The sequence below is a fragment of the Neomonachus schauinslandi genome, chromosome 13 (genome assembly GCF_002201575.2).
Source record: "Neomonachus schauinslandi chromosome 13, ASM220157v2, whole genome shotgun sequence".
NCBI lineage: Eukaryota > Metazoa > Chordata > Mammalia > Carnivora > Phocidae > Neomonachus > Neomonachus schauinslandi.
Genome location: NC_058415.1, coordinates 21,206,022 through 21,233,266, shown reverse-complemented (window position 1 = coordinate 21,233,266; position 27,245 = coordinate 21,206,022). Strand labels below are relative to the sequence as shown.

The window sequence follows — 27,245 nt, the reverse complement described above, 5'->3', positions numbered from 1 at the left end:
TTTACAGAACAGATAATATGAAATCTGGGATTTGCTTCAAAATAATGTAGGAGGGTAGAGGTGAAGGGTGGTGTATATGTGTGATAGGCAGATTTCTAAAATAGTTCCCAATGATCCTCACCTTGGTAGATATGCCCTTCATAATTCCCTCCCCTTGAGTGTGGGCTGGACCTAGTGACTTATTCCTAAAGAACAGAATTCGTCAAGGATAGTGGGATGCCTCTTTTATGATTAGGTTAAAAAACACTGCGACTTCCCTTCTTGCTCACAAGCTACCATGTTGTGAGACGATTTATAGGGATAGCCACGTGGAAAGGAACAGAGAGAGGCCTCCACCCAACAGCTCATGAGTCAATGACTCCTGTCAACAACCACTTGAGTGAGCTAGGAAGTGGATCCTTCCCAGGTGGGATCTGAGGGGACTGCAGCCTTGTGAGATTAGCCAGAAGATCCAAACAAACCTTATCTGGAGACCTAATCCATAGAAACTGTGAGATAATAAATACACAGTGTTTTAGGATGCTAAATTTGGGGTAATTCATTTTACCCCAGTGGATAACTAATATAGTACACTACAAGACTGGCCACGGTTTGATGACTTTTGAGGTGAGTAAGAGGTGTATGGGGGTTCATTGACTATTCTTTCTACTCTCGTATATGTTTGAAATTCTCCATGACAATGAGTACTTCAAAAGTCATCAGTGACATATGGTAATGACGATTCACTGCCTTTCCTGTCTTCCATCATGGCAGTACTGATATTTTCCATATGGCCAAGTATTGTCTATATCTTCTGTTTTGATATGTTTCCTACTCCGATTTGTCTACTGGGCTCCATAAGACAGTAAATATTTAGTTTCTGCTAAGCACTAATGAAGAAATGACCTAATGCACCCATTTAAAAAAACAAGAACTAAGAGAAAAGACTCTTCTTACATTTGTGATCAATTTGGAAAATAGCAACAGCATAAGTGAAGGTAAGTAATGATTAAAAGAATATATAAATGGAGCACCTGGGTGGCTTAGTCATTAAGCGTCTGCCTTCAGCTCAGGTCGTGATCTCAGGGTCCTGGGATCGAGCCCCACATCGGGCTCCTTGCTTGACGGGGAGCCTGCTTCTCCCTCTCCCAGCCCCCCTGCTTGTGTACCCTCTCTCACTGTCTCTCTCCCTCTCTCTGTTAAATAAATTAATTTAATTTAATTTAAAAAAGAATATATAAATAAAGAAGGGGGGAAAGGAGCTCTGACATCGGATTAAGAAAACCTAGATGATGGCAAATTTGTTCGCTCATTTCCCAGGCTGCGCATTAATTGGTATCTCTGCTTTTGTTTTGTTCACTCTGCCTGACTTTTGACTATTACATTAGTTCTTAGACCTCAACAAGCAGGGCAAAAGGGGGGAAAAAAAAAAAGAAATGTACTATTCAGATATTTCCCCTTGTCAACACATGTAGAAAATGTGATGGAAACAAATAGCAAAACTTAAATATTAAGTTAATTAACGCAAATTAAATATGGAGTAGGGATTTGATTTTCTACTGAGCATGCAGCTTGCCGATGCATTGGTCTTAAGTTTATAAGGTCACATCTCGATAAAATTTAACAAGTGTTTTAGAAGAGATATAAAATGTTTTTTATCAAACCCACGCGTAATTTTCTTATCTTCTTTTGACAGGGATAATTTTAAATTAGCTATTTGCCACTTTGTTCTCATAAAATGATTATAGGATGTGACTCACTGAGGCCTATGTGAATGTGCTGGAAAGAAATCTGCTGAGCATCAGCGGTTGGGGACGAGCAACAATTCAGTTCTTGGAGCAGATCCCCTTCTATTGTGATCCAGTCCACGTAGGGAGAAACTCTATGTAAGTAATTAAACATCCAAATTCTTGGTGGGACCACCTGGATTTAAAGTACTGTTACTTACTAAGGGTATAAGCTTGGACAAGTTCTTTAAATGCTCTAAGCTTTTACTCATCTGATAAGTGTACTAATCTGATAAGAGACTATGATAATGTAGTTAATTTCTGTATTTGTTAGAAGGAGCAAATGAAATGCACATGTAAGTGACTGAGCATAGGGAGGGGCACCATAATCGTCCCTCGATAAATGAGAGCTATGATTGCTATTATCACCAAAACCAACAGAAGACAGTCTTAGACCCTTAGCTACCCAAACCCATACTCTTAGGATATACGAATGTGAATTATGGTGTAGAGTGCAATAAACCTCCCACTCCTTTTCAGTTGATGTTAGAATTGGGTAGGGGAGAGTTAGGAAGATGGGTTTATGCATATAGTTTGCTTCCTTGTGTTATTACAATGTAACATACTTCTAGAATCATAGTATACCCCTAATTCAGTGTTTTTCAGCCGGGGGCAGTTGTGCCCCTTAGTGGGTCCCACAGGACAACTGGCTATTTGGGATCTCTGGAGACCTTTTTTATTGTCATCACTGGGAAGGTGCTACTGGTGTCCAGTGGATAAAGACCAGGGATGCTGCTAAACATCCTACAGTGCAAAGGACAGCACCCCCACCACCACCACCACCACACGAAGAATTATCCAATCCAAAATGTCAATAGTGAACCAAGGTTGAGAAACTCTACCCTAGCTAAAGCCAAGAACAGAATTGTCCTTTTAGTTGGTCCTTAGAGGTTTGGAGCAAATATTTAACAATAGCTAAGATGGCCTTTAAGTTCTCTTACTTTCAACCAATGGAAATAGTCATGACTCTTTAATCATACTGACCAAGATTTCAGAAGGCCTCTTCCTGATGCTGTTAGCTAAAACAGACTTTACCTTTTGAGAAGAAAGAAGAAAAGAACAGATACGCCACGAATAAGCAAACAAATCTCCTATTGTTCCTCATTATTGTGACCCAGAAAAACTGATACATATTATATTATATATGTTATAAATATATGACATATAAATAATTAGGATGCACCATGTTATACTTCCCTATACCAAGAGTTGGTGGCCCAATTGACCCAACACCATTGTATGCTAAGGGTGGGTAGGAGAAGATAGAAATTGAGCACCTGTATGATTTCTCCAGTTGTTCTCACCTTCCAACCAACCCTCCTCTCCATTCCAATCAAAACCCTCCCAACAGTCTCTGTGGATATTTCTTCACCAACAACCAACAACAGACCCCCACCACCATCAGCTACCACGGCATTTCACACCACCTATTATTATTTGAAGAGCTTGAAACCAGAAGCCCTATTTTTCCACACTGAAAATATTTGAATGGGCTGTCAAAAAGACAGAAATACGCCCCATCCAACAGCAACAAACCCTGTGCAAACAAATCAAGTGGTGCAGAAATCCTTTGCACAAGATGATAGGGAAGGCCTCCATGCTGACACTGTAGGCGAGCCAAGTTTTCATGTACTTGGATGGCTGACCTCCAACTTCTGACATATTCATTATATTCCAGCATGTCGGCTGCAGATTGCATTGAAGTGATGACAGCTACAAGACAGCCAACGAGGAATATGGCCATTCTGGCAACAGGTGGCCTTTCACTTGTACTGGGAAAGTTAATCTAGTTTATCATCAAAGTATATTATGTTCAAGGAGTGTCATGTTTTGAGAGCTCTAGTGACAGATCAAGTAGAGAAAGCATTCTTCCGTGGAACGTGACATTTTGGGGAGACCAACCCTTTCAAACCACTTCATTGTTTATGCTTGGTTCAGGTCTGTTAAGTTACTCTATTGTCTCAAGGCTTACATTACAGTTTCCAGCTTATGGTTTTTGTCCCCTGTCAAGGGCTAATGGAGGTGTCCAAAATCTCACTTTAAATAATCAAATGCCCATACTGCAAGGAATTTTTAATGGCCCTAATTTGCCAGTAGAAAAAAATATATTGAAGAAAAGGCCAGCAGCAAAGGTATGTATTCATACCCATGCAAACCGACCATCATATTTCCTGATGAATTTTCGAGTTATAGATGTTCAAAACTGGCTCTGCATACCCCCCTTCAGAATACAATTTTTAAGAATAATCACTGAAATGAAATCATATCTAAGGCTCATAATGGGGAAACAATGGCCCCTGGAGGGGACTAACTTCTCTTTGGGTTTAACCTTGGATTTTGGCAGGAAATTCCTCCCCAACCTCTCTCCCCTTCCCACTAGAGCCTGAGATAAATGATGCTAGATGGTAATATTTATTCAGTCATCCCATTCCATGGCTGCCTTCCAAGTTGGATGATTATGTTTTGCTGCACTTTGGACCTCATTTGAAAAACTCTTAGTACTTCTAAAACATAGGGAGGCAATCAAAATTCTCATTTGCCTTGTGGAAAATAATTTTGATTTGCTTGGAAGTCTTCTAGCTTATCGGGCCATTCATTATGAAGAGTCTTATGGAAGGAGGAACTGAGTAATACTGTTTATATTTTTTTCACTCTACATGAACTTCTTTTTGCCCAGGCACAGTCAAGACATTTAATCTCTAAAAGCAAATTAGTCTCTTCAGTCCACAACTACTTTTCTGCATTTGAAGGGGTGGCAGAGTGGTCCCATAAACATAAATAGAGAAGGCTATCTATTCAGAATACGTCTCTCATGTTCTTGGACCCTACTGAAGAATCGGAAAGTGGGCATCAGCTGACTCATCTCAGATGTTGATGATTCTGAAGCATTAACCTGCCATCCTGGCAATCCAGTAAGTATTTCTTTGGTGATTAGTCAAATTGAGCACACTTCGGACAAACAATCTCAGAACGCACAATTCTTCTGGATACTGAACACTTCAGAGGAAAAGCAAAATATTGAGGAAACAAAAGTTACATGATTTAATTTCGTTCTATAACCATTCCATCCACCTATGACTTAAAATATGGATTAAATATCTTATTTAATTCAGATAATCACTTATATAGCACTTAATATGTGCTAGACATTGTTCTTGGTACTTTCATAAACGTGAAAACATTTCATCCTCATAAAAATCTGCTCAAGTAGATACTATTATTACATTTTTACAGGTGAGAAAACTGAGACACAAGAGTGTAAGTGTATCCTCAAGACCACAAAACTAGTGACAGAACCTGGTCAGCCTTACTCCAGAGTCCATGATATTAACCACCACGTTATGTTTATCGCCACCAGCAACATAATAACAATATGAATAACACCCAAGATGTAATAAGGCAGACTGGACACTGTGTGTGTTATATTTAATCCTTATCACAATCCAATGAGAAATTATCATCCCCATTTTACACACAAGAAAACTGACGATTAGGGAGGCTCAATCATTTGTCCAAAAACTTACAGCCAGCCAGTGGTGGAGCTTGGGTCAGATATGTGGAGATAAAGAGATGAAACAAAATAATTCTGTTTCTCCAGCTTCTAATAGTTTATAAAAGGAGATGCTCATTGGTCTGGAAGCATGGGGACATTTTTAGAAGTATAATCTTTACTTTTCCTAGAAATGGAATGTGAACCCGAAACTCTGGTTTGCTAGACTTCCTCAGACATTATAAGTTGTATTCCTAAAGAACTTGGAGATTTAGTTGTTACTTCATTAGTTTAATAAAACCCTAAATCTTTAAAAATACCCAAAGTTAATTCCACTTCTAAAAGGAAAAATTACAAAAGTTGAATCCTTTCATGAAGGTAAAATTATATCACCTTTGACAATCTTAGCATTTGTAATTCTTCTCTTAAAAAAATAATAATTAGAAACGTAAGATGTTGACTTTAGGAAAAGTAAAGATATCAGGAAATAAACCATTCTAGCAAATGTCTTTGTCATCAGGAAGAATACAAGGATTTAGGGGGAAAAGTGATGCAAATAAAAAAACAGAATAAAATATTGTTTAAAGACAACACATATGCCAAAATATTATGCAATCATTTAAAATGGTGTTTACAAAGTTTTTATTGTCCTAGAATAATGTTTATTTTTTAAAGATTTATTTACTTATTAGAGAGAAAGAACGAGAGAGCAGGAGCAGGGGGAAGGGCAGGGAAAGAGGCAGAAGAAGAGGGAGAAGCAGACTCCCCACTGAGCAGGGAGCTCTATGCGGGGCTTGATCCCAGGGCCCTGGGATCACGACCTGAGTGGAAGGCAGACACTTAACCAACTGAGCCACCCAGGCGCCCCTAGAATCATGTTTATTTATGTCAATGAATAAAGTAGCATAAAGTCTGAATGTAAAGTAAAATCCAATTCTTTTTTTTAAATTTATTCATTTAGTCATTTATATGCATATAAATTTCAGGTAGTAAATGCACCAAAATATTAACAAAGGCTACTCCTAAATGGTAGGAGTATGAGTGGGTTGTTTTTTTTTTTTCTTCTTTATACTCTTTGTATTTTTTAAACTTCTTACAATCCAATATGTATTCTGTTTATAATCAGGAAAAAAATAACAGTAATTAGAAAACTGTGGGATAACTCACTGTCCTATCTGCACGGATCCCCATCTCCAACATCCATCGTGAGCATGATACTTCCCCAGCCCAGGTCACAGCTGGACTGGAGAGAGGTTCTCAAACTGGATTGAAATATAGTGTGAGGCCCACATAACTGAGGAAACACACGATCTAAAGCAACAGTGGAGATCAATGCCAAAAGAGCCAGAAAAACAAATGAAGTCAATCAACGGATGTGGCAAGATCATATGTGGGAACACAATAGGGTCCATCCATGGGATATGAGGAGCAAAGCCTGTAGCCTGGATGAGCAGCAGCAGAAGAGGAGAGCTCAACCCTAGTGAAAATAAGTTCAAGAAGAGGACAAACCTTGCAGATACCTATAAGGCTTCCCTTCAGTGACTTGGGGCTTAATCCTGAGGTGGTCCCAGTAGCTTAAGGAAGGCAGTTGAGGTTGGACCGGCTTGATTCTGGTTCCCTAACACAGCCATGTGAGCCAGCCACACAGTAGGGAAGTACCAGTCATGGACTCCTAGACCAGGATAACCCGAGGAGCTCCCTGCGTCCTGCCATAACATTAAATTCAGGGCAGCTCTAGCCTCCCAGGGACACACCCCCCCCCCCCACCTCGATTCAGGCATGACCAGAACAAGCGTCATGGGCCCGACAATCAGAGCTACTTTCAAGACACTAAAATGATACAGATTGTAGGACAACTCAAAAAAGAAAAGAATATCTTGAGATTTAGACATTCTAAGGAAAGAGTCACCTTTAAGAAATTTGTCCAGGTTATAGGGAATCCTGGGAAGTTGCTGGTGAGAGCCAGAATTATCCTAGTTCAGGGGAACTCCTGACTAAGAACCAGGCAAGATATAAAGGCTGTCCCACAAGTGTAACCAAAGACACTGAGCTGGTCTAGAGGTAGCAGCTTGAGCTTCTCAGAAATCCTGTTGCTTGATATTTCATTTCTCCAAAATTCTTTTCTTTCCAGCCTGCTACCTTTCTTTTAGTTATCCTTCAGCTATCCTTAGTCATGGATATATTCCATGATTGTGCTGTGCTTAAAGTATGTGGTCTGCAGATGACCAATTCTTAAAACTCGTTGAGACTTGTTTTATAGTCCAGTAAGTGGACAGTTTTTATGAAGGTCACATGACATGCAGGCGTATACTTCCACAAAACAAAACTTTTTAACTGCATGGTTTAAATCTTTTATACCCCATTTATACCCAAAGATTAGATTGTAAATTTCATGAGCACAGAAATTTTTGTCTGTTTTGCTCACCAGTGTGTCCCCAAGCACCTAGAACAGACTCTGGCATAGCTTGGCTTTCAGTTAATGTTAAATAAATGAATGAGCGCAATTTTAGGAACTCTATTATAAGAGAATACAGTATAGAATTATAGAATTCCCGGTGAGCTAAAATGGTAATGATTACGTAGTAACCCCTTTATCCCTAAAGATGCTTTTGGCCTTAAATTTATTTTGTCTGAATTAAATATAGCTATGCTGATGTTTGTTTGGTTAATATTTCTGTGACATAACTTCTCCCATCGCTTCCATTCACCTTATGGGTTTTAAGATTTCATTTAAATTTCAGTGTAATATTAGTTTCAGGTGTACAAAATAGTGATTCAACACTTCTTTACATCACCCGATGTTCATCATGACAGGTGTGCGCTTTCATCCCTATCACCTACTTCACTCGTTCCCCCGCCCACCTCCCTTCTGTCCACGGACCTTATGTTTTAAAGATCATTTGTAAGCAGCTCATACCTAATGTGATATTTTTAGTGCAATCAGAAAAGTTGTTGACTTTTCATCAAATTCAGACCACTTACATTTATTTATTGTCATATTTGTATGTATCTACTGTTTTGTGCTTTCTATTTGCAATGTTTTTCCTGAATGTCTTCCACTGGTGCTTTTAAGAAGTTTGCTGACCTCCTGTCATTACTTTTTAAGTAATGTGTCTTTTCTTCCTGGCTGCTTTTAAGATCTTTCCTTTGAAGTGAATGTTTTCTGTGTTTTACAGTGTTTCTCTATGAAGTATCCCAGTTGTGGATTAGATTCTAGTCATTCTAAAGTTACTTATTTTAAAGCCTCCCTTTGCTGATTCTATTCCCTCAAATTCTTCAGAGTTTAATTCAGCTGTTTGATGAATCTGCTGATTTTTATTTTGGGAGTGTTTTCCCTTTCATATTTCATAATTTTGGATCATCAATGCATGTTCACTTAGACTTTACAGGTGGGACAGCTGGGGAGATGGGTTGATACTCTACCTCCCTGGAAAAATTCTGTGTTGCTTCTGTCAGGCCACCCAGAGAAATTACCAGAAACAAACCAAATTTTGGAGGGGATGCTACGTTATCATAAATTCTTGGCTTACAGATTACCAAATCATACAAGTAGTGTAACAAACCTGTGTACGCATAGGCTTATAATTATGGTATCGCGAGGGAGACTTCTCCCACCCGGAACCCAAGTCAAAAAGACCAATAAGCCTCCCCCCACCCCCCACCCATGCTAGTAAATAGCTTTGTGGTACAGTGTTCATTTGTTTGTATCCCGCACCGCCAATGCTACTGTCATTTAGGGTAATTACTTTTAGGATCCACTATATGGGCGTTTGGGGTAGGGTCATTTTCTTTTCTAAGTCCTCTCATTACTAAGACCAGAGAATCCATTCTTACTTTTTTCTTAATGACCATTGACATGTATGCCCATGGTCTTCAGAACCAGCATCCACCTCCGTCACAAGGCAGACACAAGTTAACGCTCATATTCGGCTTAGCTTCTCAGTTTCCTCGCCATCTTTGGTCCCTAGGATTTCTTTAACTATCCAGAATGTTCTGCTTTGTTATATTCTACCAGGCCAATTCAGCAAGCTGTTCTGTTTCAGCCAAGATTTTGTTGTTTTATGCCATCTAGTCTGACATATATTGCCAGAAATTGAAACCCCAGTCGCCTCTCTTTAAAATATAATATTCCCCAGGGCGCCTGGGTGGCGCAGTCGATTAAGCGTCCAACTCTTTGATTTTGGCTCAGGTCATGATCTCAGGGTCATGGAAGTGAGCCCCCTGTGGGGGAGTCTGCTTGAGATTCTCTCTCTCCCTCTCCCTCTGCCCCTCCCCCTGCTCACACTGTCTCTAAATAAATAATAAAATCTTTTTTAAAAAATAAAATGCAATATAATATTCCCCTTCCCTTGATAATCTTGTGCTACTAAAAATCCAAGCACCCTTTCACATATAATTTACCATCAATCTTACTGTGGCTGGAGTTGGTACGGTCCACCTCGACCTTGATTTGGCTCCGTGCCTGCGATTTTCTCAGAGGCTCACTGCAGTCTGGGGCTCTTCCAAACCAATCTTCCTTCCCTCCCTTGCTCTTTTCATAAGTGTCAACCTTTATTACGGTCTGAAGGCTTTCTCCACCTAATCTGCTTCCTGTGCCTTCACCATTCGCAGACATTTCCCCGAACAGGTCTCCAGGATGTTCAATTCTGCCTTGATGTCTGCTTCTCAGGACTCAAGCCAACACATTCAGTGAAGATGAAGTCTGCCTTTTACGATTGTATGTCTTTGTATCATAAATTTCATGTTACCTTTGCCTAAATTGCAACAAGCTCTTTGAGATTTCTATATTTCTGTGAAGGTGGCCTAGCACTGTTATTACCCACTAACTAGGACTCCTGTGCTTCAAACTCTGATTTGAAGAAACCACTGCTCTTAAAATACTTGTGACTCGTGTGATATTTGTGGGATAATCTTCCTGAATACTTGTCAACCTCATTTCAGAATTTTCAGGCTACGGCAACATTCTAGAACCATCTATGGCTTGGTAAAATGAAAAGTGATTTGGGCAGAACACCTGTCAAGGTCTGTCCATATAGAAGAGCTTTGTTATATACATTCCTCCCACAAATTCTCCACATAGCTACTGATTAGGGAAATTTTGATAGGATACAAATCTCTTTCTTTCGGGAATTTTCTCTGACACGCTCAGCCCACTCAAAGCAGTTAGGGTGCTTCTTTCACAAATAATCCCTGGAATAATTTCTCTGCATGTATTATTTCTTTATCAAATTGCAACTTATCACAGAAATTTGATTACAAATTTGGAACTTATGTAGTATTACCTGTGATACTCAAATGGCCCAAGTCTGCAGTTAAATTGGGGTTCAGATAAAAGATTCAACTCTTTATGTTTATGCCTTGCACTTTTCTTTTTTTTTTTAAGATTTATTTATTTATTTATTTGACAGAGAGAGAGACAGCGAGAGCAGGGACACAAGCAGGGGGAGTGGGAGAGGGAGAAGCAGGCTTCCCGCGGAGCAGGGAGCCTGATGCCAGGCTCGATCCCAGAACCCTGGGATCATGACCTGAGCCAAAGGCAGACGCCCAACGACTGAGCCACCCAGGCGCCCCTGCCTTGCACTTTTCTTGTAAATTGTTCTTTGAATGCAGTGAACTTATTTTGTATTTCTTTGTATCCCATACAATACAGATGGATCATTAAATATTATGAGATGTCAAATTAAAACCTAAGAAGGATTTACTTTCTCAGTGAATTCCCACACCCTAGACCTATTCACAAGATTTCTCAAAAATTTAACTAATTTTTTAAAAGAAATATATGGGGATGAGGGACGCCTGGGTGGCTCAGTCGGTTAGGCGGCTGCCTTCGGCTCAGGTCATGATCCCAGGGTCCTGGGATTGAGTCCCACGTCAGGCTCCTTGCTTGACGGGGAGCCTGCTTCTCCCTCTGCCTGCCTCTCCCCCTGCTTGTGTTCTGTCTCTCTCTCTGACAAATAAATAAATAAAATCTTAAAAAAAAAAAGAAATATATGGGGATGAAAGCATTTTTACTTAAAATATTCATAGATACCAAAAAATTCTGAAGTACAATTACTTTTATTTTATAGATGATTCAAAATAGAATCTTTATTTTTATTTTTATGCACATTGGTTTATATTTGAAATTACTCATTGATGCGATGATCTTTTGAAAAAAAATTTAATCCAATATCTATTAGTTAGCCGTTCAGAAATTATATTCAATAAAGTGATCATGTAATTGGGTTTATTTCTTCAATTTAAGGCGTTTCGATGTTAAAGTGCCATATTACCTAATTGACTAATCTTCAATTGAAAGAATGCATTTTTAATTGAATAAACAAGAATTCAGTTTCACCTACAGGCTCTATTAAATAGTAACACAATACACAAACAGGAAAACAAGATGAAAGTCGTAAGTATTCATTAACCTTTGGTGTTATAATGAAGCAAATATTAGTTGGACTAATTTTAATAGCATAGCACCAAAAAAGGATTTATGTAGACTTTTTTTTAATCAACAAAAAGGAAATAATAAAAGGATCATGTGTTGATAGAGACTTTTTGTAGAAAATTCTTCTTCTGGTATACTACCTTAATCTTAAATGCAGAAAAACTATGTACCAAGATGTTCATAGCAGTCTTATTTATAATAATTTAATCGACTACAACCTAAATTTTAGCTATGGCTTGAAATGTTTAGCAAATTAACGTGGATGGAATGGAATTTAATCAGAAAAAAATATGTTAATTATATTCTAACCTATAAAATACAATCATTGCTACATTTGTGGGATGATCTTCCTGAAAACTCGTGGAATCTCTTTTCAGAATGACCAGGCTAAAGCAGCATTCTGGAACCTTCTATGACTTGGTAAAATGGGAAACTGATTTAGACCAGGCACCTTCAATGGTCCATCCATGTAGGAAAGTTTTGTTCTATAAATTCTCAGAGCAGGGAGAATGCAAATGCTCTCTTATCACAGTAAGATCAAGGTCAGGATTATTAGTTCACATGGAGTAAAGTAAAAATATTGAAAAAGGGGAAAGAAAATGTGTCTAGTAGACCCCAGGGAAGTTTTGAGAATTAAATAAATTCTAACTGTAGTCCAAAGAGTCGAAAGCTCTTCTTCCTTCTGGTCACTGTACTCCTCGAGCCCTCTGCAGAGCTTGCAGAAAACAGTAGAGGTGGGAGATTTTTGACATTCACTGGGCAGGTAGAGTTTGTAAAGTTGGCAAAGCACAAGAGAGTTCTCTGAACATTACTCTCAAGGGGTAGCCTGTTCCAGGAAATATAGGAGATGGGGAAGAGGAGCGATGAGGGCATCATAAAGGAACCAGCTATGGGTTGGGGAAAACAAAAGAGAGAATGGGCAGACTCAGAGAAGAAAAGTACGGGGAACTGTGCAATGTTTATTAGGTGCTGCCTTGAGTTGACACTTGCCTTTTGGTATTAAGACTGATGACCCAGACTGAATAGAAACCAGCTGTTTATTGATTCCTGGATGATAAACGTAAGTCAAAAGGTCTTTTTGGATCTGTGCATAACCAAAGATCAAATTTTTTGTGCAATTCACTTCTGGAATTTTCAGACTCTCTCGCTACCATCTGGTCTCCCCACCTAGTGCTTAGTTAGCATCAACTAAAGTTCTTGTGTTGTACTGGGTAATGAGATTAGGGTGCATACTTGATCTATGATCTACCATCCACCTTCATCCTGCCCCACTCTATCTCTACAGGGCTTCAGTAATTACTACTTAAATCACTGCTTTCAGGGAAATGCTGATGAAGAAATATCTGGCCCATGGAGAAGAATGGTCCCCTTGCTCGGGTGCCTGGATGGCTCAGTTGGTTAAGCATCTGCCTTTGGCTCGGGTCATGATCCCGGGATCCTGGGATGGGGCCCTACATCGGGCTCCCCACTCAGCAAGAGCCTGCTTCTCCCTCTTCCTCTGCCCCTCAGCTAGTGCTTGCTCTCTCTCTCTCAAATAAATAAATAAAATCTTTAAAAAAAAATGGTCCCCTTTCTCCATGGCAATGGGTAGATTATTGACCACACCCTTGGAGAGAGTTAAGGTGTTCATTTCTGTGAAGACCTGTGTCCCTCTGGGTATTGAGAAGTCTCTATCCATGGTCAAAAGACAAATCCACAGCAAATACAGTAAACTCAACATTTCTGAACTCCTCCTTACCATGTCTTCATAACTCAATAACTAGAAATAACTCTGAGGGACAAAGGGGGCAGGAGAGTAAATGAATTACAAATACCAACAAAACAAAATTCCTACTATTCAAAGACATCATGTTCAGTCAAATAGCATAATATGTTTATTTATAAGCAGGGTATGTCTTCCCACATAACAGAAGTATTTTCAGACACACCCTCTATGTCAGTCCACAGCTCACTCTCTTTTCTTTTGTGTAATGTCAGGCTACTCAGCCTCATGGTCAGTACCACTGAGAGAAGCGAGAACACAACAGGGAAACCTCCCTAAATATCTTTGTTGGCCTATCTAACTAAATAGTTGGTTATACCATTTCCCCTTAATTTCTTCTGGGTCTAAAGGTTGGGGAATAGAAGAACATTAGCAGACCTGAATGTGGTTTTCCAGTAGGCTAACTGCCACCTTCTCCCCTTTCCCACTTGAGACAGATGAAGAGCATAAGATAAATACAACAGAATTGCAGGGAGCTCCTTGCGATTTTTTTTTTTTACTTTTTAAACAAATGACTCTGTTTAAGTGTGAATAAGAAATGAGCAAGAAGACAGAAAACAAATCTTGGAAAAAGAGTATGGCTCTATGTACATGGTTTTTTAAAATACCTTACCTAGAAAAAAAAGACAGGAAGGAAATACATCCACATAACACTGGTTTTCTTTAGGTTTTCTTTGTGTTTTCGGACACTGAGTGGCCTTTATACCTTCTTTTCATTGTTCTGTGTCTTCTAAATTCCCTCTGATGAGCAAGTATTACTCAAAGGATTTAATATATTTAATAAAATGTAATAAACACTTGTTTCAAAACTAACCTATGTGGTGATTTCCATAGTCTTTTTTAATTGGCATTTTTTAAAGACTTTATTTATTTGTCAGAGAGAGAGGGAACACAAGCAGGGGGAGTGGGAGAGGGAGAAGCAGGCTTCCCACCAAGCAGGGAGCCCAGTGCGGGACTCAATCCCAGGACCCCGGGATCATGACCTGAGCCGAAGGCAGATGGTTAACCGACTGAGCCACCCAGGTGTCCCTAAATTGGTATTTTTTTTTTTTTAAGATTTTATTTATTTATTTGACAGAGAGAGACACAGCGAGAGAGGGAACACAAGCAGGGGGAGTGGGAGAGGGAGAAGCAGGCTACCCGCAGAGCAGGGAGCCCGACGCGGGACTCGATCCCAGGACCCCGGGATCATGACCTGAGCCGAAGGCAGTCGCTCAACCGACTGAGCCACCCAGGCACCCTAAATTGGTATTTTTTTAAAAATGTTTTTCTTTCTTAATAAGCAATGTAATTTTCATCACAATTTCATACACTTAGAAGAATTCTGCCTCTTGGAATGAACATCTTTGCAGTTTAAACTGGACACTTCTGAGTGGAATATACTGAATTTTTTTAGCACACTTGTTTTACTTCGTATATAAGTGCACAATGCAGTGAAAGAGGAGTTGCTCGAATTACATGAGAAGGGGTACTTTCTGGGAATATAAGTGTAAGTGGGATTTTAATGGCCTTGAAGACAAATGGTGGTGGTGATCCTACCCATGAGATGCCACAGCTTTCCCATAGACTTTCTCAAGAGTGCCACCACTGGGAGGTCATGACCCATGTGTTGCTCAGGTGTCACTGTCATGGGGACAAAGGAGCTGTTACCACCAGAATGCTTTTTTACAGCAGTATATTAAATACCCAATCTCTAGAATCCAAATTTAATTCTGTATTTGGTCCCAAGATTGGACCTTGGCTTTGCTTTAAGTTTCTTTCTGTCCTTCTTGCTGTAGTTTTAATTCTTGGAGGTGTTAAGAGGATTCAATAAAGCAAAGGATATTTTTGGGCGCCTGGGTGGCTCAGTTGGTTAAGCGACTGCCTTCGGCTCAGGTCATGATCCTGGAGTCCCTGGATCGAGACCCGCATCGGGCTCCCTGCTCAGCAGGGAGTCTGCTTCTCCCTCTGACCCTCCCCTCTCTCATACTCTCTCTCTCTCATTCTCTCTGTCTCAAATAAATAAATAAAATCTTAAAAAAAAAAAAAAGCAAAGGATATTTTTTAAAAACAGAAAGGCTTTTTTAGAAAGACCCCAGAGACCCCCTGGAGCACAGCCTCTCCCTTTTTAGATGTTGTAGATTCCCTTTCCCGAAGGGTAGAAAGGGCAAATACCCAGAAGTATCCAGAGCAGTGATTTCAGCACTATTGTTTTTATCTGCAACATTCAGGAGGCAGAATGGAAGGATTCTCTAATTCTTTTAAGTCATTTCGTAGAATTTTCAGTAAGTTGTCAAAATAGCAAATACTAGTGCAATATCCCAGAGTAGATTTTTTTTTAAAGATTTTATTTATTTGAACAAGAGCACAAGCAGGGGGAGGAGCAGAGGGAGAGGGGGAAGCCGACTCCCCGCTGAGCGCAGAGCCTGACAATAGTGTGGCTCCATCCAGGGACCCTGAGATCATGACCGAAGCTGAAGTCAGACCCTTAACAGACTGAGCCACCCAGGCGCCCTGCAGAGTGCATTTTTAAGAGGAGTGGCAAAAGGAACATTCTAAATAGCCGTTATAAGACTAAATATACAATAGACAATGGCCAGACTATATGTAAAAACAGAACTCTGACCCACAACCTTCAGAAACCTGCCCAGGAAAGCAAGCCCTTTATCTCCAAAACAAAGCCCAGGAAACCCACCTGCTATGAGACTTGCAGCAAGTCAGATTGCTACCTCTAGTAACAATCCAGGAAGCTAAACAATAACTTCTGTAACAGTGAGTCCCAAATGGCCAGGATTCCATTAGCAACTGACAGCTTGCCTAATCACTGCCCCTGCTTCCAATTCGGACCAATCAGAGAAAGTCAAATACGCACCCCCAACCGGTCACAGAGGATGCCCACCTTCTGATTATCCTGTCTCCCACTCCCCCATGCCAGCAGCCTCTGAGCAGGGCTCACCCAAAGCTATCACTTTTTCCCACTCTCAAGCATTCCCACTCCTCTGCCTGCCTTTGAGTCTCTGCCAAATACAAACTAAAACAGGTCCTAAATAAATAGCCTCTGCTTTTCTCATCTGATTGGTCTTCATTTATTTCCACACCATGAAAAAACAGGGAAAATGCTGTGAACGACTTGTGGAAGAATTCATAAAATAGCAGAGTAATTTAGTTACTGCAAAGTGTGTGTCATGGAATTTATACCTAAATATGATATACAAGGTAATAAACACAGCTAAGCATTAGGGAGCACCCTCTTTGAGAATCTCTGCTGCATCTTTTTCTGATCTACCTGCTCACACACAGTGATCTCCAAGCATTCTTAATCCTGTACACCATTAATACATTTTGACAAGCATTCCCAAAATACAGATACCTATTCGTACATTTTATACATGTAGAAAACTCAGACAATTTGAAGGATGAGATAAAGTGAAATAAAACTACTTTTAAACATTCTGTGAATCATGATGACCTCACACTGTCAGCAGCTAATCCCTGTTGTAAGTGTAAATTCACATGTGAAAAAGCCTTCTTGATCATTTTTAAGCCTTATGTGCACTAGTTAGATGATTAGCTTGCTATTGTTTTTACCTCTTACATGGTAACCAACCACTCACGTGAGGGTGAGTGAAATGTCAGCTCTGCCACGTTCTTGATGTTTGCCCCTGCTCAGTCACTGATACTATGTTATCTGTAATGTCTTTCCAGGAATTTTTATTAGTTCATTTTCCATTGAAAGATCGAGATTCAAGCAAGATACTACCTTCTATAAAACCACGTAAACAGACCCATATGGTCTATAAAAAGTTTGCAGGAAGCTGAAAATAAGCAAGTGATCAAACATCTACCAAGACCCAATCTTTCTGGAGTGGAACACTCCAAAATAAGGATGCCAGTGTCAATCAATAAATCTAATATTCATAAAATTAATTTATTTCTCACTTTAGATAACATGTTTATAGAATTAGGTTAATAGATAAGTAGAAGTTCTAATATTTCCCTGCCACATCTCAGCAGATACTTCTGTGGAGACATGCTTTGTACATTAGACATTCTACTATATTATTTCCCTGCATTTGATCAATGAACCAACAATTATTTTTTTCTCTTCTGGAATTTTTTTTTTTTTTTTTGGCAAATATAGGGGAGGAGGAAATGAGATGGCACATGTGGTTACATTTTGTTAGCTTAAACTCACATGACATAAAGAATTGTGCATAGCTCTTTGTGACTCTTGGCCTTCTGAGCTAAGGGAGAGAGATGGTCAATCTGAAGAATAAAATCATAGAAACCTCAAATTCTTGTTATTCCAGTTTCCCTGCTTTCCTTCTTTGAAAAGTGGCAACTCTAGACTTCGGTGCATTGAGAGATTTAGTTCATGTTAAATCAGCACAATTATCTTATGAAAATTATGCATCCAAAGTGGTTTGTAAGCACATTAGCTAATTCTCACATTACTCAAGAGGAAGTGTGTCAACCAGATGTACTGATAGAGCTACGTTCAAATTTTCCAAGTACAAACAGTCACTTATCTGCATTTTTCATAGCCATGTTTGCAATTTTCTTTATTACTCATTAGTGATCTGAACTTCCCTTCTTTATGTCTCCTGGTAATGAAAGAATTTAAACACCAATATCTCCACCATTATGGAGTCATTCACAGTATGCCTATCTCTACTGACGACTGAACTTTTTAAAAACTTTTATCTATTTCTTCCCTGATATATTTGTGAAAGTCCCATTATCATTATCCCCCTCTGCCAACAAACTCCATTTGCTTTTTGGCTATTATCTTTTCCTTGTCAGTCATAACTAATGGGGCAGAATCTTGTTTAATTTTTTTCTCGTCTATTCTATTCCTGTCATGCTTTTATTTCCCCCTACATATAGATCTTAAAATAAGTCAAAGGAACCAGTTCATTAAAAAATTATTTGAATGCTTCTCACAGCACACAGGCTTTCATTTGGGTGTCAGTTTAAATTCTTCATCTCATTCTTATTCTCCCAACTGGATCTTTCTCCCAGCACAGAGTACCAGGAAACTCTTTAAAATGATCGTTCTTAAAATCTGATACCCAAATGTTATGATCTGTAAAACCAATTTGAATGATGGTCAGCCTTCAGTTAGCCATGGTAACTGGGGAAATATTGGCCTGTTATAATTAATTGAAAGCCCCTGGAAGGAGCCAGAATTCACATAAGGCACAGCTGTTTACCCTCCACCAAACCTGTTCCAAATGATCTGCATTTGAGAGGAGGTATCCTAAACTTTTCCATCTATTTTCAGTAGGCATGCTAATTAATACACAATAAATTAATCAAAGGGAAAGTGTTAGAAACAATAGCCAAAAAAGCAATAGAGAGTACTGACTCCAATTCTTAAAAGTGATTGCTTCTTGGAAGGCATGCAGGTTGAATGGGAGAGAAAAAAGATGAAAGGACCTTAATTTCTACTGCATCCCCCTGTGTACCAACTTAATATTTTATAGCAAAGCATGTATTTTCTATAGATTAAAATGATATATAAGAAAAGGAACCATATGAAAAGTAATCACCTGTTTAAGTTAACTACCTATAGAAACAACTGTAAAAATGAATTAATTAATTGCCTATATAATTAGCTATTTCCAGCAGAACTATATATATCATCTAAAGTTATGGTCAAAGCACTATTTGTTCCCTGAATTAAATACAGCTATAATATATTTAAAATATATTAAATTTACATTTGTAATATATGAAGTATACTTAATATATTAAATATATGTGTTTTTAAGTCAAATATATCTTTTATACATATTGCGTATTATGTTTTAGGACCTTTTATGGTTGAAGTCTGAAGAGGCCGTCAGCAGATTTCCAGATGCTGGTTCTACCCCAGATGTTTGGTTTCCACCTGCTCCATCTGAAAAAGAATGAACATGTGTATGCAGAGCATGTAAACCAGAAGCTCTGGACTTAGTAGTCCCAGGCTAAGTGGATCCCTGGGGTCATGCAAGAAACTGAAAAGAGGGATATGACAGTGAAAATGTATAAACTAAACAGAGATCTTCCAGTCCCTTTTCTGGTCACCTTTCAGAATGCTGGCAGGCAGACTCCTAACCTACCCCATGTTAGCAAAAAGATGGAGAAATTTAGATGACCCAGCAAGAGTCAGAGAACCCCTGTCAAGGGCCACTAGTGGACAAAGCCCCATCACAAGCACAGAGCTTCCATCGATCTTGAGTGCCTTGTTCTCAAATATGACCAGTTTAGTCAGAGATCACCAGGATTCACAAGGACAAATAGGAAAGTCCAAATTCAAACAAACAGATAAGAAAAAATTTTTTTCTAACAAAAAAATAGAGAACACTTAAATAACCATAATAAATTTTTAGGACATTATAGAAATTCACATCCATAGAATAAGAATAGAAAGTTATTTTTAAAAAAGAAATGAGAGAATTTTTTAACCTTATAAATTAAAAACGTGACAGGGAAAAAAACGAGTGATCTAAATTACTTAACCTCCATGGGCGCCTGGGTGGCTCAGTTGGTTAAGCGACTGCCTTCGGCTCAGGTCATGATCCTGGAGTCCCTGGATCGAGTCCCACATCGGGCTCCCTGCTTGGCAGGGAGTCTGCTTCTCCCTCTGACCCTCCCGACCCTCCCCCATCTCATGTGCTCTCTCTCTCAGTCTCTCTCTCTCAAATAAATAAATAAAAATCTTTAAAAAATAAAATAAAATAAATAAATAAATAAATTACTTAACCTCCTGTGCTCATTTGCTCAGAAATCAACTGGATGATATATTCTACCGAAATGAAGAAATAAACTAAAAATGAAGAGTACCTGTCAGATCATTTATTTTTGTCCTGATTTACATCTATTATCTATCTATCTATCTATCTATCTATCTATCATCTATCTAGTATTTTATATACTACCTTGCAGGAATGATGTTATACTTTCCATACTGTTTGAAAACTCATTTCTCTGGGTGCCTGAGTGGCTCAGTCAGTTGGCATCTAAGAGGATCCCCTGCTCAGGGGGGAGTCTATGAGAGGATTTTTTCTCTCTCTCTCTCTCTCAAATAAATAATAAATCTTTAACATAATAATAATAATAAAACAAATAAGTAAAACTCATTTCTCTCGGGGTGCCAAGGTGCCTCACTTGGTTAAACGACTGACTCTTAATTTTGGCTCAGATCATGATCTCAGTGTCGTGAGATTGAGCCCCACGTCGGGATCCACACTGGGCATGGAGCCTGCTTAAGATTCTCTCTCCCTCTCCCCCTGCCCCGCTGCTCACCCACCCCCTAGCTTGTGCATTCGCTCTCAAAAAAAAAAAAAAAAACAACTCATTTCTGTCACAAAATAACATACCAACATCCTCTCGTGGCAATAAATACAGATTTACAGGTTTTCAGTATTATGTTAAACCCTGTCCAGTAAGGCCTATAAGCATCATTGCATTTAGTTAATCCCAATTTCATCTACATACATGAGAAAATTATAGCCATATATGTTATGAAAATGTTTTTAATTGGGCCTCCTGATGATTTGAATGTTTGAGGACACGGGGATCACAGCGCTACCACTTGTCTATGACATCTATGGCCACACTCTGTAAACTACAACCTTGCAGGGAAAAACACGCCCATTAGCAACGGTGTAGGGATAAAAGTACCTCAGTCAAGTATGTCATTTACTCATATATCAGATTCATTGAGGACCTACTACATGTCCAAGCACTGTGTACCTGCAGGTAGTAGGGTCCACAGGACAGTAAGGAACCATGAGCCACTTAGGACAGATGGAAGGGAGGAGAAAGGAAAAAAGAGCTAAAATAATAACCAAAATGTACCTGTGTCAAACTTTTGTAACTTAGACATTTTATGAAGGGCCCACCCTGCTTGAGACTGGCCACACAGCTGCCCAAATAGACATGATACTTGCCAGACGTCCTCTCTTCCTCAGAGGAGACCAAACCTGGGGGGAGACGTACTACTGCTTGTCATAGGAGATCCTGCACCTCCATGGACTCAAGTAAGGACATCTATAGCTCTTCTGTGAATGTGTTATGGGCCATTGGAATAACCACCAATACCCTAGAAGGAATTTTTTTTTTTATTTGAGAGAAAGAGTGCACGAGAAGGGGGAAAGGGCAGAGGCAGAGGGAGAGGGAGAAGCAGACTCTCCGCTGAGCAAGGAGCCCCATGTAGGGCTCCATCCCAGGACCCTGGGATCATGACCGGAGCCGAAGGCAGACGCTTAACCGACTGAGTCACCCAGGCATCTGGACTTTTTTTTTTTTTTAATTCTTCCCCGAATGTCACTATTCCCTTCTTCAGAAAAATTTTACAAAGTAAATTCAGGTGGGGGAGACCATGAAAGGAGAGGGGTGATAAGAGAAACTCTCTTATTTATAGTTGAGCTTTGGGAAAATGGTAAGTCAGACCTGATGACGGTCCCAAGACAAGATGCTTTGTACACATACTTCTCAGCAAGATAAAATGACAAGAACGACGCATCGTTCTTGTCATTTTATCTTGCTGATAAGAAACACATGGAGCAAAAACACATGGAGCAAAAAGGGAAGCACTCCTGATTCACTAAAATAATAATAATAATAATAATAAGTTCTGGCAATTCTGTAAATTCATCCTGAAAATGACAATCTTATTTTGATGAGTGACAAATAACATCTTATGACTTAGAGCAGAAATTTATGTATATGTTCCCAGGATTAAATCACTCAGGATAGAACATTTGAGAATTTTTAAAGATTGCATCTCAGCCCATGCTCCTTATTAATTAGGTTGCTAGGTTTGACGGCAGGGTGCCTTGATGTTCTTCAGTAACAAAGGGGAAATTACACTGAGGTGTATCAGGGAAAGTGTGGGGCTACTCTGATGGATGTAAAATAGAAATTAGAAAATGTCATCTAAGCAGTAATAAAAAAAAAAAATCCTGCCTTTCCATTTGAGTTATCTGAGAAAAAGACACTCGGATGATTAGAGCAGTATTTAAAGACTGACTGACTGGTGCGGTTTGAGAGCAGACAACATTTGATGATGATCATTTGAATTGAGATCATTCAAGGAGTGAAAATAACTGGCCATTGGAATCTGAGTTCAGTGCCCGCGTTTCAATCAATCAGTCAGTCAGTCAATAGACCCCACACTGAGCATTTCATTTAACCCTTGCAAACCAGTTTAATCCTTACAAACTCATAAGCCAGGTTTAGTATCCCCACTTTAAAAGAAAATGAGGAAAATAAAATCAGGGAAGTTAAATAAGTAATTTATTGAATGGGACAAACTCAAGAAAGAGCCCTTAAATACTACCAACTTTTCCTTTCCTGGCCCTTTGACCATACCTGAGGCAGATTCCATAGCTTTCCAGGCATTTTTGGTCATTAAAAGAATTTCAGTGTTAAGAAGTCCAATCCAGTCCAGGTGCCTGGGTGGCTCAGTTGGTTAAGTGCCCAACTCTTAGTTTTAGCTCAGGTCATGATCTTGGGGTCGTGGGATCAAGAGCAGAGTCTACTTGACATTCTCTCTCTCCCTCTCCCTCTGCCCCTCCTCTCTCACTCTCTTTCAAAATAAATAAATAAAATAAATAAATAAATTTTTTTTAAAAAGTCCAGTCCAAATCAAAATGTCAATATCTCAACTTCAAACTCACAACTTTCAATCTCTCAGAAGTTGTTGTTCTTTTTTTCCCCACAGAGATCACAGCAATGGGCATTTTACTTTTAATGCATTTTAAGTGAAAATTCTAAAATTGTTAAAGAAACCTGGCCATTGTAGGGAGTTAGGAAAGGACTGAACTGCTTGGCAAACTTTCGATGCCACTACAAGAAAGAGGAGAGATGTTGGAGACATTTAAGAACTTCTCACCTCCTGCACTGCTTATCCTAACCCACAATTTTACAGACATGAGTGAAGAGGGAAGGCAGCATGCTCTCTTTTCTTTTCCTCTGTTAATCCAGCTTCTCACCTACTCAAGGTCACCTTACCTCTTCCGTGGTCAAGAGAAGCCAGTGGAGCTCTCTCTTCCACCCATCCAAGATGCCAAAAGGAAAGAAGGCGAAGGGGAAGAAGGTGGCCCCGAAGCCTCTGGTGTGAAGAAGCAGGAGGCCAAGAAGGTGCTCAATCCCCTGTTCAAGAAAAGGCCCAAGAATTTTGGCACCGGACAGGACATCCAGCCCAAATGGCCCCTCTACATCCGGCTACAACAGGCAAAGGGCTATTCTCTATAAACTTTACAAGTGCCACGATTAACCAGTTCACCCAGGCCTTGGACCACCAAACAGCTCCTCAGCTGCTTAAGCTGGCCCACAAGTACAGACCAGAGACAAAGCAAGAGAAGCAGCAGAGATTATTGGCCTGGGCTGAGAAGAAGGCTGAGGGCAAAGGGGAGGTCACCACTAAGAGGCCTGTCCTTCAAGCTGGGGTTAACAGTGTCACCACCTTGGTGGACAACAAGAAGGCTCAGCTGGTAGTGATTGCACATGTGATGGATCCCATTGAGCTGGCTGTCTTCCTGCCTGTCCTGTGTTGTAAGATGGGAGTTCCCTATTGCACTATCAAGGGGAAGGCCAGGCTGGGGCATTTGGTCCACAGGAAGATCCGCACCACTGTTGCCTTCACACAGGTGAACTTGGAAGACAAAGGAGCTCTGGCTAAGCTGGTGGAATGTATCGGGACCAATGACAATGACAGATATGATGACATCTACTGCCCCTGGAGGCAATGTCCTGGGTCCAAAGCCGGTGGCTTGCATCGTCAAGCTGGAAAAGGCAAAGACTAAAGAACTGGCTGCCAAACTGGGCTGAGTGGACACTGTTGAATTTTCTGTACATAAAAGTAATAAAAAGTTCTCTTTCCAAAAAAAAAAAAAAGAGAGAGAGAGAGAGAAACAAGTAGAATAAGTGGTAAGGGAATAAAACTTCTTTTTTTTCAGTTGATGCTTTTTATGGTCCTCTTTTATGTCTAATGACTTTTGCAAAGCAGTCCTCAAATTCTGGCTCTTCTATGAGGTTCCTTATAAATTTTTCCAAGTCCTCTTCAGCGACCTCCCATTGGACCAATCTTCAGGGCAGGGGATGCAATTTCAGGCTGACCTCTTTTACTCCAGCTTAATTCCCACCCGCTGTCTGTAGACTTCATGCAATATCTTTCCATCAGGGCCGCCTCACCCCAGTAAACACTCCTCCCGGGCAGGGTCCTTCCAACAGAGTTCACTCCTGGCTATCCTGCCCAGAGTCCACTTGGTCTCTAGGAAACTAGGAAAGCTTGTCCAGCAAATGGGTAAAGTAGAGGTCTCTTCCTGTCTTAGTCTAAGTTCCCCAAAAGTAGGGCAGAGGCTTGCATGCAGGTGGTTTATGTACGGTTTTGATCCCAGGGAGCCAGAGGACAGGAGAAGAAGAAAGAAACAGAAGGAGGAAAAGCCACTACAGGTGTGTTTTATCAACTTGGCCCCCAAGAAGGATAAAGATGAGCATCCTATGAGGACAGACTATGGACCTTTATGAAATGCATCTCAGAGCTGGGGGTGAGGGAAACTGAGGAAAGTAGAAAGCATTTATCTATTGTCTCTCATCCCCCATTGGCCAAGTGGTGACCCCACTGGTTAACTCCCCAGTATTCCAAGCTAAGCACATTGAGTTCAGCGCCATTTTATCAGAGAAGCCCCAGGGCAGGAAGGGGAGGCGATGCAGGGCAGGCCTGAGGCCTGGCCCTCTCTCACTATACCTGCAGAAAACAGCAGAAAATGGAGGAAGAGGTTAAGGGGCCAAGAGAATTCTGAAGTGATGCCTAAAAGGGGCTCAACACACTGCCTCTAGTGCTCCCTCTCCTTTCCTGGATGTTAAGGGACAAAATCACAACTCTTATGCAAACATAAAATGAACATTCATCAAAAATGGTCCTTAACTCATTAGCTAATGAGGGAACAGTTACAATGTTAGAACCAGTTCAAAGGAGAATCCAAAGTGCAGTTACAAATTAGGCTCTCGGGAATCTGGAACGAAAGGAATTTGAAGAATAGATATAAAACTTGCATCTTTGGAGGAAAAGAGGGGGGAATGAATTAAATACCCATCAAACAAAATTCACTTGCATCTCTCCAGACAAAAATAATTTGTATTACTATCAATCAATTTTCTAGAATTTACAGAAACTATAGAATTAAATTAGAGTATAAATAATATAAACTAAATTATAAAGAGAGATTATCTGTAATTCGAAGAGAATAAAAGCTGCAGATCCCAGAGAATCACATAACCAAGAGTGATCTAGACGATGCTTGGCTTCCATTTCAAAAGACCCAGTTATCTTTTTTGCCCATTTCACGTCTTTCACAACTTTTCTTGACTGGGCCATTATGGGACACTCTAGTCTTCATTATCTCATAATGCCCATCAGACACTCTTCTGGGAAATCACTTGTGATCCAACCCAGAGAATTAATGGGTAAATCTCTAAATCAGGGTCCAGACACTATGACCCACAGGCCAAAACTGACAGATTTTTAGAGATAAAGTTTTATTGGAATACAGCCACATTTACCTATTGTCTAGAAAGGCCGTCTCTCTGTAACGTCAGAGTTGAGTTCCTACAACTAGGACCACATGGCCCATAATGCCTAAAATACTTACTATTTGGTTCTGTGTAGAAAAAGTTTGCCCATCTCTGTTCTAGGTCATCAAGCAAACAGCAGGATTATGACACGTTAATTTTCCTTTCCATCTGATGGCCCCCGCCTTTAACAATGGTTTTCCAGGATTTGAGGCCAAGAAAGAAGAACCGGACAAAAACTTGGCATTTTCTAATTCTGTTCGGACCCTTCAAAGATTTCTCCTCTTCCCTCCTCACATCATCTCATTTTCTCTTACACAGACTGGGGGTGGTGGGCAATTTGGACAGAGTTCAAAGACTAGTTTTCCTACTTCCCAATAAAGTCAACAAAGAAATGTCTAGACCTTCCTTACAAAACATGAGCACTTACCACCCATTGTCGTCAATGTGTGAGCCTTAATTAAAATCCCAAGATCACAGGAGAGGTGGTGTTGTAGAACAAGTTCTGTCCCATAAATGCTTATAAACCATCATGGCTGAGATTTAAATCCAGCCCCAGACTTGTCCTGCTCTTGAGACGGGCAGGCATGACTCATAAGCTGAGAGGTCCTAGCCACTCACCTTCTACCAACACCATCTACTTCCAGAGCCATTCTGTTGCTATTTTAAAAGACACTGGATGTGGCAAGAGCATTGGGGTGAGAAAAAATGTTTTAGGCAGAATGTTTGATATCTTCTTGCTGCTTCCCCCGCCATTCAGATGGGGAAGGAAACATGGGTCGGCTTCCACACCAGCCTGGCAGGGGAAATAGACATCTGTCTCAGGACGGTATTTCTTACTCTTGGTAGCAGCCAGGAGGGCTTTCTGATCCAAAAGAAAAAAATGTGCCTCAGCGAAGAAATATGAGATTAAAATTCAAGCATATTGAAACTAAACTTTGAATTAAGTTTCTTTCTTTAAAAAGAAAAAAAAAAAACCTACTTAACAACAACAGAAAGAATCTTCACATTGCTAAAGCACCAGGTAGGATGTTTCTAATTAGGTCTTGGAGGAAAAGCATTCAGAAGCCAATTAGTGGAAGGTGAGGGGCAAACCACACCACTGAGATGCTGCATCTTCACAAAACCCTTCACCTTATCCTTTCTTTTGCTCACGCTTCCTTGTTGCTTTGGTTCTAACAGGAGAATCAGAGACTCAGGTTTACCGCTGGTCGTTTGATGCCACAGATAAGGATTGTCAAGCTGAGTGTC

At 40.0% G+C, this 27,245-nt stretch overlaps 1 pseudogene; it reads left to right on the top strand.

Moving 5' to 3' along the window:
• Nucleotides 1-23,484: 23,484 nt before the first annotated feature.
• Nucleotides 23,485-24,251, top strand: LOC110579727 (annotated as a pseudogene).
• Nucleotides 24,252-27,245: the final 2,994 nt, after the last annotated feature.